Source organism: Diadema antillarum, unplaced genomic scaffold (assembly GCF_040938485.1).
Source record: "Diadema antillarum isolate AM-2024a unplaced genomic scaffold, OU_Dant_1.0 seq00001927_RagTag, whole genome shotgun sequence".
Taxonomy (NCBI): domain Eukaryota; kingdom Metazoa; phylum Echinodermata; class Echinoidea; order Diadematoida; family Diadematidae; genus Diadema; species Diadema antillarum.
In genome coordinates, this window is record NW_027272590.1 from 294,576 (window position 1) to 307,581 (window position 13,006).

Sequence of the window (13,006 nt, forward strand, 5' to 3'; positions counted from 1 at the left end):
TTGGATATCTCAGCCATTTGAAAACCAATTTTCATCAAATAAACGTTGAATCCTTCTTAAAATTACATGCTCTTTCATATTTCATAAGAGGTTTCTCATTATCTCACTTAGGAATGTTCAAAACATGAATCCCCACCTCAACCAATGCTGTACAGTCCCTTTAATGTGTCCCTTTATTGTAAACACACCAAAAAAAAAAAAAACCCCACAAAAACAAAAACAAAATCAACATTGATTTTACAACATCTACAAGACAAAGCAATATGTGTATAAATTCAACAACACCAATGTTTCCTGTGTTCTTCCACCCCAAAGTCACTGGACGTGTCACTCATGAACATTCAGTCCTGAACATTCAGTCATACGACCCGAACAAAGAGCAAATTTGAAATTCAAAATTCAAATACGCATAATTCTGGGAGGAAATCAGCCATTCTTCAGAGTGAGAAATTCCTCATCAGAAATCTGAGCCGCTTTCATTTTTCCTTCTTTTTTTCTTTTCTCTTCTTCTTTTTTTTTTTCAGACCACGGCTCCAGTATGTGGCCGGAGATTTGAAAGGATAGTCTCTGCTCCGGAAACCGAATCTTGCCGGCTAAATCCCGACCTCAAGTCATCATCCCTCGCGCGAAACTCAAGTCCGCGTCTTTGTGTTCCACGCAATGAATATGTACATATTGCATGTCATGATGCATTTAATGTCAGATGAAGTGGACTATGGACTCTAAACTATCTAACTCTCTCTGAAGGGGGGGGGGGGGGGTTGAAAGAGAGGAATATATTTCATGCCCCTCGTGGAACCACAAAAGTAGAAACAACAAATTTCAAAGAAAGCAGTGAAGTAAGTACAATATTCAGTGAAGATTTGGGTAAATCAGACATATTGTGTGTACTGAATAAATAATGTTGTGTCCAAACTGATGGGATAATGGGAACCCAATATCAAAATGGCATCCTAGTCATTAGATCATGTCACTGTAGAACGTTCTCTTTTGTGAGTGAGAAGTCTTTAAAGGCAGTCCAGAAACATTCATGTTTTCAACAACAAAAAAGTGTGATTAAAGGGATGGTATAGTATTCGTTGAGATGAGGATTAAGCTTATAACGTTTTGCAAGATATTTAGAAACCACTCTATGAAATGTTAAAGAGCATACAATTCTAAGAGTAATTCAAATCTTATTTGATGAAAATCGGTTTTGAAATGGCTGAGATATCCAAAAGCTAAATAAAACAAAGCAATCCTAATAAAAGCTAGGTCCCCCATTTTATTAGGATCCCTTTGTTTTGGATATATCTCTGCCATTTCAAAACCAATTTTCATTAAATAAACTTTGAATCCCTCTTAGAATTACATGCTCTTTCATATTTTATTTGAAATTTCTCATTATCTTACCAAAAAAAAGTTGGAAACCTGCAGCTCAATCTCAACCAAAACTATACTATCCCTTTAAGCTTCTGTTGAATCTTTTATTTGTGACTCTGCACCTCAAAACAAACAAAAAGTCGCCAGACATGAATTTTAAGTTAAGACCATATTCTAAAAGAGCAGACTTTAAGCTTTAAAATGATGTATAACTCAAATCAAATGGACTCTCCTAACCTATCTAAATATTGGAAAGAAAGCACAAACTCAGGAAAAGTGTGAACTGAGAAAAGAGGCTCTGAAGTACAGTGTCTATTCAAGCGCTTAATCTTTACCAAACCGTGCTGGCTGTGCGATGAATGGGACAAAAAACAGGAAGTAAACCACCAGAGTAACAACAATGAAGGGATTATCAGATTAAACTGAAATTAAGCATGCCTCATTAACACATTCTGTCCATACTTAATGCCAACTTTCAAAGCAGTAGCATTATCCCTTCAAAAGTTATTAGAGTTGAAAGTGAAGAGTGTGGACAAGGTTTTTCAGAAAGGAAAAAGGGATTCTAAAGACACACCTGATCACAGTATTCTACCAAAAATGTTCGAGATAAACTGCTAAAAAAACACACTTTCCTGCCCGTTTTATGATACCAAATTTTAGCATAATGTAAAAGAAGACCCGCTCTTTCAGAAAATATGAAAAGGTCAAGATCGGCTAGGTTGACCCATTTCACTTATTTTCAGTCCTCACGCAAAATCAGTGTGTGCGACTTTATGTTCGTTTTGAGGTGCACTGTCACATTTACTCCCTTGTTTAATCATTGAAACAAGAGTATTTAAAAATTTCCCAAGCAGGAATGCAGAGGTCTACTGAAGGTGAAATCATGGAAGTATAAAGCTACAAAATATGTGTACTTCAGATTTTCTTCAGGATGACTTTGCTACTCCTCAAATATTGTGCAGTAATTAGTAAGGACCAACTGTGCTGAAGATGATTTGTTTCAAGATACTTATATTCCCACAGTTTACAAATCTCTTGATGGATTCTGTCTCAAGGCTTCAATATGCTCAATATGCTCCACCCCTTCCACTTCAAACACAAATTGCATGGATCAGACTGTTGGTTTTTTTTTTTTGGTTTTTTTTAATCTCTTCACATCCAACACAGCCTACCTGTCTGCGAAAAAACACTTACCTGGGCGACACCTACTTCTGGATAATGACAATTTTTTTGTCCTTCAAACACAGGTCTCGGATTTATCAACTCTGTGCAGTCCCAAGGTAACAACACAAACTTCCCATATCAACCACTTACAGTGTATGCAGATCCCCCCCCCCCCCTTCAACCACCCCCCATGTGCCCTTGATGAGTTGTAAGCGACTTACAATATGTATGTAATACAGAGAACACTACATGTATTCTTTCTTTGTCATCAAGCCCAGATGACATTTATCTCAATATGCTTATTTCCATTTTCAGATGAAACAAAAAGCCAGCAATAGTGCTTCAAAATAGTTCTAAAATGTGAGTTAGGGATAGAAACAACCAATGTAAAAATTTGAACCAGTATAATCGATGTTCAAGGACAAGTCCACCTTCATATACATGTGGTTTAAGTGAATGCAGCAATATTAGTAGAACACATCAGTGAAAGTTTGGGGAAAATCGGATAATCTGTTCAAAAGTTATGAATTTTTAAAGTATCTGCGCAGTGTCTGCTGGATGAGATGACTACTACAGTGTGTGATGTCACATGCATACAATGATAGAAGGAAAATAAAAAGAGGATCTCACAAAACTTTACATTTTGAATAAAGTGCACATTTCTTCAACTTGTTACTGATGTATGTTAAGGGTAATATTATTCCCCCTGCCTTCTGAAAGAGAGAGGTTGAGTATTCTTTTGTTATAAAATGCGAGAAAAGTGAAAATATGTTGAATTTTCTTTATTCTTTCATTATATTGTTGTGCACGTGTGACATCACAAACTATAGTAGTCTTCTCATCCAGCCGTGATGGAGCAGAAACTTCAAAAATTCATAACTTTTGAACGGATTGCCCAATTTTTCTCAATTTCTCACTGATGTGTTCTACTAATATTGTCTCAACCCACATGTCTATGAAGGTGAACTTGTCCTTTAAGTATTGTTAAATATACAAAATGTGAACAATAGTTATAATAAAAAAGGTTTCTGGACTAAACCATCTACAGTTATGGTTTAATGAGAAAAATACATAGTGATATCTCCTTATATTTTAGGCTTTATTACACAAAAAAATAAAAATAAAATTATATGGTACCATAGGATGTTTTGTGATACAACTGACATACACAAATGCATCAAAAGTGATATCTTGAACATTTGTAGATCACTGTTCCAAACAAAGGTAAGCAGGACCTTTATAGTTCATTTCAACACAAACAAATTCATGAGACTGTGCCATCCAAATAAGGCATTCCAACATGTACACATTATAAACACACATTTTTTCCTCCTATATTTTTTCTTCTCAGGCCACCATCCACACTGAACACAATTGACTGCAATAGTCTCCTGCATATTTCTGCTACAAATACTTCATAATTAATCAGTCACTTGTCATGCAATATTCATGCACTTAAATAATCTATGCAGCATCAATATTGACCTCCCATTCTGTCTCAGTTTAATTTCCACTAAATTAATTTGATTTTTAAAGATGGAATGAATGGATAATGAATGCTGCGAAGCTGAAAAGCAGGATCCAACTCATACCAATTTGACTCATTTCTACAACAGCTGATCCAAGTCTAGCAATTGGCAATTTTGTGAAATGTGGAACACAAATAACCACCCCCTGCCATTGGACAGAATTTAAACTCCACCTCAGGAAAACTCTAACCCTTTGATTGCACTTGCCCGCTGGCAACATTTGTCTTGATGACTTCACACACAAAGTACTTCAAATCATCATTGACGATGCTTATCAATGATTTAAATAAAAATGTTATAAATGTTACGGCTCAATGTTTGCCATTGGAATACGCATTTCACTGCATGAGACTTCCTGGAAGCTTTGCAGAAGGATACCAAAAATAATGTGGAATTCATCATGAAGAGTTAATAAATCAAAATATGCAAATGATATGACATGAAGATGTCATTGCATCTTACTACTCTTCCACAGGTTTGTGTCTAGGATTTTCATTACAAATATTGTACTTCTGATCAATGATTTACCAAACATTACCCCTTAACCCCAACAAGTCAACATGGCCAGGTACAATATACAGCATTGCAACAATGACAAAAATATATTACACACACAAAAAAAAGTAATACAGGTACCGGTAGTGAAGATTTGCAATGCAGGTCAATGGGTGACTTACAAAGCAATGACGTCATTACATCTACCATTTGCATATTAGATGTGTAGACTTAAAATTTGACACCTTCAGATGTAAAAGTAGGCCTACATGTAGAACAAGGGATCATACACTGTATTTGCAACATTCACAAAGTAGTTGTTGGTTGTTGTTTTTTTTTAATTCACTCAGAAAGTAAAAAGGGAATAACTAATTTTCAAACAATAAAATGGATACTAAATACTCAATATGAGACAATGCTGGTATCTTTCCTGAAATTCAGAGCACGGGGATACTCCCAATCTCAAGTCAAAATATCAATAACCCAGAATCTCACATCTTGCTCACCTTTTTCCTTTTCTTCTGGTGAGGGGGGGGGGGGGGGCACTTTGGTAACAAGTGGCAATGGTCAAAACAAATCATTTATGGGTCATGACTACCACATACTGTACGATGTATTCTGTGAGTTTGTGCACAATATATTTGACATTTATCACTATCATCATTGGTATTATTTGTGTTTTTATTATCATTATTATTATTATTATCATCATCATCATTACTGTTATTATGAATATTAATATCATTATTACTAATATCATCATTATCATAAATATTAATATCATTACTATCATTATCATCACAGGCTTATTGCAATCATTATAATTATTATTATTACTTCATATTACTGATACAATACTTGTACATCATGGACAGCACTGTTTAAATACCAGGTGGCTACCTTCTGGGAGAAGAAGTTCAAATTCAATTCAAATCATTTGAACCAATCATTCATTGATTAAATAAATTAAATATGTTGTTGATTAATATTGTTGATTGACAAATTGATGTGAAAATAAAATGATTGTAATTCATGCATGTCTACATGACAATACGTGAATGATAGTTATGGACCCCACGAAGCACGGCTTATAATTGGGACCATTAACATAGTAATTACAGAACTACAGTGTATGGTGTACTACATTTTACTCACACACAACACAAAAACACAAAGTACTGATGATGCAACAATGTAATGTATGCAGACACCAGCTCTTTTCTTTTTTGTAATTACACCAGAGAAACCTATACCTACTAATTTGTTGAAGTCGAAAGTCATGGAAACATCACGGATAACTTGATAAAATGAATAATGTGAGAAAGGGTTTCTGTTTAAAACGCCACGACACATGTCATTCGACACCAGCAAAAGCGTGAAACCACTGCACTAAACTCACCCTTCGCCTGCCCTATTCAATACCCATCAAAAGCAGGTGGGTACGCCCGGGCGAGTAAGGCAGGGTGTGCACAAGAAACCCGCTGAATGGCTCGTAGGGGGTAAACGCACGTAGACGAAAATGCGGTCACCCCGCCAAGTTCATGTCAAGTCGACATGATTATGATTGACATCAACAGTAATCAAAATCGCTGTACAGCACACACGTCAAACTTACCACGTGTTCTCGCAGAAAATGTAACTTTCGGACATAAGTAAGAGTATTCAAGTAACTGCCAATGGTCTTGCTGTTCGCTTGATAGATCCTTCTCTCGGCTCGTCCGCTGATTACCCACACACTTTTCTACGACCCGCCAGCATAACACATACAACACGTGTAGCGCTTGAGTTAATTTGGGTGTTACGGCGCACAATACGCGTGCAGTCTGTCTACGGCTACACGCCTACCGCACAATGAAGTTGTGTAAACACTCTTTTTGTTGACATTATTGCCCCTATAACGTCCGGGCTCCGCTTGATAGACCACCGTCAAAAGGGGGTAAGATTCGCGCCTACTGTCTTCATTTTTCCAGTGGCTTCGCTTTTGAATGAGGTTGACTCTCGCTGAGTAGTGGCAATCCGCCATGGGCATGGCGGTTTAGTTATAGCGATATTATCATGTTATCATATTATTATGGAATATAGAAGACAACGAACGGAAACAATAAAAGTAAACAACTAATTGGAGTAAACAGTGCCCACAGGAGTGGAGATGACTTTCGAAAGGGGGGGGGGGGGGTGCAGGTACAGATAAGGAGCAAGTCGTGCTTACTAGTAATATTGTGGTGTATCCGTAAAGACAAAAGCACACAAAGAATGTTAAAAAAAACAAGAAAATAAAAGAATGCAACGTGAACAAAATTGCCTACGTTTGTTTCTAATCTCGGCAACTGCCAATGACAATGAATAAATCATCTTTTTTAATCTCCGCCTATTTAGCGTATTTTACATTTGTGAAGGAGGTGTAAGAGTGTATGAATTCAGTCAATTGTCTTGAAGAAACTTGACTTGTTTATTAATACTCCACCAATTTTGGCTGTATTTAAAGGACGGGTTATGTTAGAACTAAATATACAGTATCTTGCTATGGTAGGACTAGTGAATCATTGATAGAAGCTCAACATTATCGTCTATCTTACGTCAAAGTAAATTTTATGTTTAAAAAAGTTTGTGGTTACAATCAAGGTTTCATGAAGCTCGTTTGAAACAGACAAGAGGCAGGTAGAGAGAGGACGTTATTTGGTATATCATATTATTACAGCATTCTAAAAGAAAACGAAATGACTAATGCTTATTACCAAAGACTGTGATGGATAGCGCTGTAACTGAGATGATATTCAAAACAATCTGTTACGGATAGATGTATTGCTTCGAGTAAATTACTAAACAAGATATTGTGAACCGAAACATCAATATCGTAACCGCGTTAAAGGACCCGCGAGTGCGATTGATATTGAGTTGCGGCTAAACGGATTTACGCCATTTTTTCCTCATGTCGCGCGAGCCCGCGCCCTCCGTGCTCCGCGTGCGCAAGCTCAAATTTAGATTGAGTTACGATGCGCGCAGTAAAATCAAAACAATCTGCGCCGAGGTTTGTCGATTCAAAGGTGTGTATTACCTTTTCTCTAAGCGAAACAACCTCGAAAAAATCGAAGAGGTGTAGTATATGATAGCATACTCTGTCTGACCTCGCTGTCATGTCACAAAAGGCATCACTGCGAGAGAAAATTAACCTGAATCAACGACGAGTAATGAGTTCGCAAGCAATCGAGTTAATGGAATGGCTTCTGACTACAATACTTCTTTGATGAATTAATGCATCACGCAAGAACCAAGCCGCCGAAATGATACGATCGACTTGAGTCTAAGGAAATCTAAGCAAAGAAGTAAAAAAAAAAAAAAAAAAAAAAAGAAAGAAAGAAAGAAAGCAGGACCGCCTCGCCCATTTTACATTCTCATTGTATCACCTTGCGACTTTAATGCTCGTAAATCGAATTTTGGAATTATGAGCTCACTGTGTTTGGTATATTTAAGCTGAAATGGAAACGCTTTCATTCTCCCAGCGCTCCCCGATATCTTGTAGTCATGGCAGCGGCGCACATCGCTATCTTTTATTCTTTCGTTCCCCCATCTGCGCGGTAATTGATGTACGTACATCTCGAGTCACGCCCCGTCTTTTGTTTTGTTTAGTTCGCACAATGACTGGGTCTCCAGCTTCATCGAACAAACAAAAGGAATGATGTGGTCTGAGATTGATTTCGGATGGGCTGCCATGGTAACGGGTGGAGTTTGTTTGGCATGAAAAGCGTTGAATAGGGCGAGTCGAGCGATTGACAAGAGAAGTGATGAGGACAGAAGGTGTTGGCTGGATATCCACCGGTGGTGACGTGATTGATGTTCATCATACATCATTTCGACCGCCACCGAGGGGCGCTATATGGATGAGAACCTGATGGTGGAGGTATAAAGCATGAGGAGTGACGCTGGGTACCAGTAATTTGGATCTCTGCAGATATTACCTGCATGACGATATAAGCGGAGGCAATAAATGATGATGATGATGACGACGATGATGATGATGTGGTGGTGGTGATGGTGGTGGTAGTAAAACCAAGGTGATGCCTCGTTATGGTGACGGTAATGTGACAGGCAGTGATGAGGAGTGCAGTGGAAGGGACTGGTATATAATGAGGTTCAGGGTTAGATGGTGAAAATGAGAAGAGCGAGAGAGGAGGAGGAGGAAGAAGAGGAGGAGGAGGAGGAGGAGGACCGATATGAAAGAAAACAGACTCCAAATATGATGGCGATGCTCTTCATCCCACCTGATACGTAGATTTTGGCATATCATTCCCATGACCACATTTCGGGTTTTTTCTGATTAAGGATGAATGTGACAACTTGATAATGATGAAGATGATGATGATGAAAATGATGATGATGATGATGATGATGATGATGATGACACGAATATTAACAGCAAAACGATAGGAGTCAGGAGACCTAATGTATAATAATGTCAATGATAGCGATATTTGTAACAAAGATTGAAGTGATAACGACAAAGATGACGGTGATGGTTACCATGGAAACTCATCCTCCTAATCAACATGATGGCGGTACTGGTGTATGGCCACGATGGCGACAAATATAATGACTATTATGCAGGTGTATTGATGATGTTGATGGTGTTGATAATAATGATGATGTTGTGGGGGCGCTGTGGCATTGTAGGTACTCCAGTGGATACGACTCCGACTCCCAATCGGAGTACCCAAGTTCGATTCCCGCCCAGTGCTTACATGTAATAATGGGTACCTGGCAACGCTTGGGTAATAATAATGGCAGGGCCCTCTGGTAGAGCCGTGGGAACACTGAAGAGGCCACCCTGGATAAATAAGACCGTATTATCATTACTGTTATTATTATTATTATCATTATCATCATTATTATGGTGGTGATGATGATGGTGAAGATGATGGCGATAACACATTTCTCTATAGGAAATTCGAAGAGTTTACTTCTTTGCGTTTTCCAGGATATCTGGTACCCATTGTTCATTGGATGTTAATCAGATGGGAGGTACCTGGATGTTGGACATGATACCAACTAAGAACACACACACACAACACACACGCACACACACACACACACGCACACACACACACACACACACACACACACACACACACAAGGCAGACAGACAAGAGATATAATGGCGGATATACTCACACTGTAATACACTCTCTCCCTCTCCCAATACAGCACTCTCCCGCACCCACTCTCTCTTCGAAATCACAATGCTTCTCACGTCTTTGATCGAAGATGGCGGGAGTCTTTATTTCGTGCAAGTCCAGGAAAACGACTCCCTTGTGCAGTTGGAGAGTTTGCATGGTCATTCGCGGTTCCTTTTCTCTCTGGCATTTTGTTTTGGTACCCTCCAGATCTTTGTCCAGTTCAATCAGTCAATGTTTGGGAGTAGCATGAAGCATGTCACGTGAGTATTTTGTCGTGCCTTTAACCGGTCATGCCGGGATGGGGCGGACACTGAATGTGACGTCAGAATCTTTATGGCTTATAGTTTACTTTGTTAGTCAAATGATCCATGCATGGAAGTCCGTGGAACCGGAAGTCAAGACGTTTTCCTATTGTTGTTGATATACAGCAACGACCTCGAGTAGCTTTTTCATGGTTCAAGCCGCAGCAGAACTTGACAGTATAGGAATTTAATACACCGTTGCCTGCAGAAAAGTTCTGTAACTGTGAATGGTATAATATTCCTCTTTCCTTTCATTAAATTCCCTTGTAACTTGATTCGATCACAACTAATTTCTCTCTTGATATGAGAGGTGCCTGTGATGAAAATAATGGAACAGTTATCTTGAAAGTGGATGATCTATCTTTCATTTGCCTCTATGCGTTATGATACTGAGTAATTGTATAACATATATATATATATTTATATATATATATATATATACATAAATATATTTATATATATATGTGTGTGTGTGTAGTGAGAGCTTTGCCGTATAACATTTTCAAAAGGACAAAGCAAAATCAAAAAAAAAAGTATCATCGTGCAGCACCTCCTTATTGAGGTCACAAAAACAGCGAATAAAAAACGTAAATTTCTTTCATGCGCATTTGCTTACACACACACACACACACACACACACACACACACACACACACACACACACACACACACACACACACACACACACACACACACACACACACACACACTGCACGCACACATACACTCCTAAAATCAAATCCACTTACATCGAAGTTGGATGACACCTTAGAAAGTTGTAACGTATCTCATCTAGTTGAAACGATGAGCTTACATTGTATCAGGTTGTATCTCCAACAGCTTCGCAGTTTGCGCACGCGCAGACCAAATGTCTTGATAAGACAGTATTCCTATACATGAAGGCCTACCTAGGTTGAAGTGGCGCCAAGGGGAAAAAAAAAAGCTCACTCAGCGAGCAGAAAGGACACGGTGGCTGCTACTTACAAGCCTGACTGAAACCGGACTTGGTCAGCGGTAGACGACATCAAGTACTCTCCAAACTTGAGGGATATTTCTATTCTTCGCCATAAAAGTGTTCTATGATTTAGAAAAGGAAGGAAAAAAGTATAGAGAGAGAGAGAGAGAGAGGGAGAGAGAGTGAAGAAGACCATAGACAAAAAAAAAAACAGAATTAACTTCGAGAAGAAGATGTCTAGAAGGACGCTGACCGATATTCATAGCCTTCTAGACGTCCTTTTACGATTGTCTCTGTTGTTTGTAATGGACACCCGTAATTAGATCGAAGCATTATCGATCCCCCCAAGATCGCCCTTCAACTTGAAATTCTGACCAAGCGCAACGAGCGTCCACTTCGGGACAACCTACCCCAACTCTTTGGCGTCATGAAGATCTCATCGGGGGGGGGGGGGGGGTCATTTTTTTTTCGTCGAGAAGAGAGAGAGCAGACAGACAGAAAGTACATGTGACAGTGAATGTATAGTATACGTGTGTGTATGTGTGTACGTGTGTCTGTGTGTGTCTGTGTGTGTCTGTGTGTGTCTGTGTGTCTGTGTCTGTGTGTGTGTTTGTGTGTGTGTGTGTGTGTGTGTGTCTGTGTCTGTGTGTGTGTGTGTGTGACAGACAGACATACGAAACTGTTGTCTTGATATAGTAAACCGTGAAATAGGTCTCCCAAACGAAAGTATTTCCGGTCATGATTACCTCCTCGACTCGAATCTGAATAATACTCGTATTTCGTATTCAGTCTGGCCGGTTCTGGAAGGGGATGGGGTGCTAAGGAGAATTTCAGTAAAACAGTCATATAGCGACCACCTGTCTACAGTGGCCACGTGGGTATGATGCCAGAAATTGCATCCCCATTACCATCCAGACAAATCACGCGCGAATCAAAAAAAAAAAAAAAAAATCCGCCATTCTGTTTCTGTATGATAGTTGCGAATCGCTGGGAGTACTGTTCATTTATCAAAAACGCTGACTGATTTGTTCGATGGACAGACAAATGGAAAATTTTGTACGAAGGAGATGTATACCAGATTTGTTCACTGTTGTTCTAAAGACACACTAGAACTCAACATATCAAACAATCACAATCATTTAAGGTAATAGAATGATAAACCTCATTAGAAAAGAAATTAGCCAGTTTACAATAGCAAATAATGCCATATCAAGACATCAAACCCTTGGTCACGTTTCAAAGGAAAAAAAAAGAAAAATGCAGTGAGTTAGATACACGTATTTCGTTCCTCAGACGAATTGGAGACGTGTATGAACACGAATGCATACATACGTATCACACACGCATGCACAGACACAAAGACAGAAAGACACACACACACAGACACGCACGCACACACACACATATATGTATGATATATATATATGTATTATATATATGTATATATACATGTATGTGTGTGTGTGAGTGTGTGTCTGTGTGTGTGTGTGTGTGTGTGTGTGTGTGTGTGTGTGTGTGTATGTATGATTACATCAATAAAAAACCTTCTGCAACTACACAATACAAAGGAGACAAAATGGTGGCCGTTCTAGACAGGAGGCCAATTCATGATGATATCGGCAACAGTTATTTTACTAGAAATTGGCATCCATAATGCTCAAGTAATTGGACGAGCAATGTATGCAAAAGGACTATATACCACGTCATCAATTTTCATGTTTCACAAACGCATTGCTATTCAATATTGTTAACTTCAGCATGGTTTAAATGGTCCATAGTGCATTATTTCTGTAATGTAATTCTAATTTTCTTCACCGGGCAGATGACGAGGATAGAATTCTCTAGCTGTTTCTTGACTGAGCCTTCCTAATTTTGCTCTTAAATAATGATATACCTTTAAGCTTTTTTTTCCCCTTTTATCTACCAGTTCTGTATTAAAGATCTAATTCAACAAAGATTCAAGCTCGACATAAAATCTTGACGTTTCCTGAGACAGGCTGTACCCAAGACTAAGCGCGAAATTTAATA

General features: G+C 38.6%; 1 pseudogene; it reads right to left on the reverse strand.

Moving 5' to 3' along the window:
* LOC139713222 (plexin-A4-like) overlaps positions 1 to 6,281 on the reverse strand; it is a 274,914-nt pseudogene extending 268,633 nt beyond the window's left edge.
* Between the last annotated feature and the right edge of the window lie 6,725 nt (positions 6,282 to 13,006).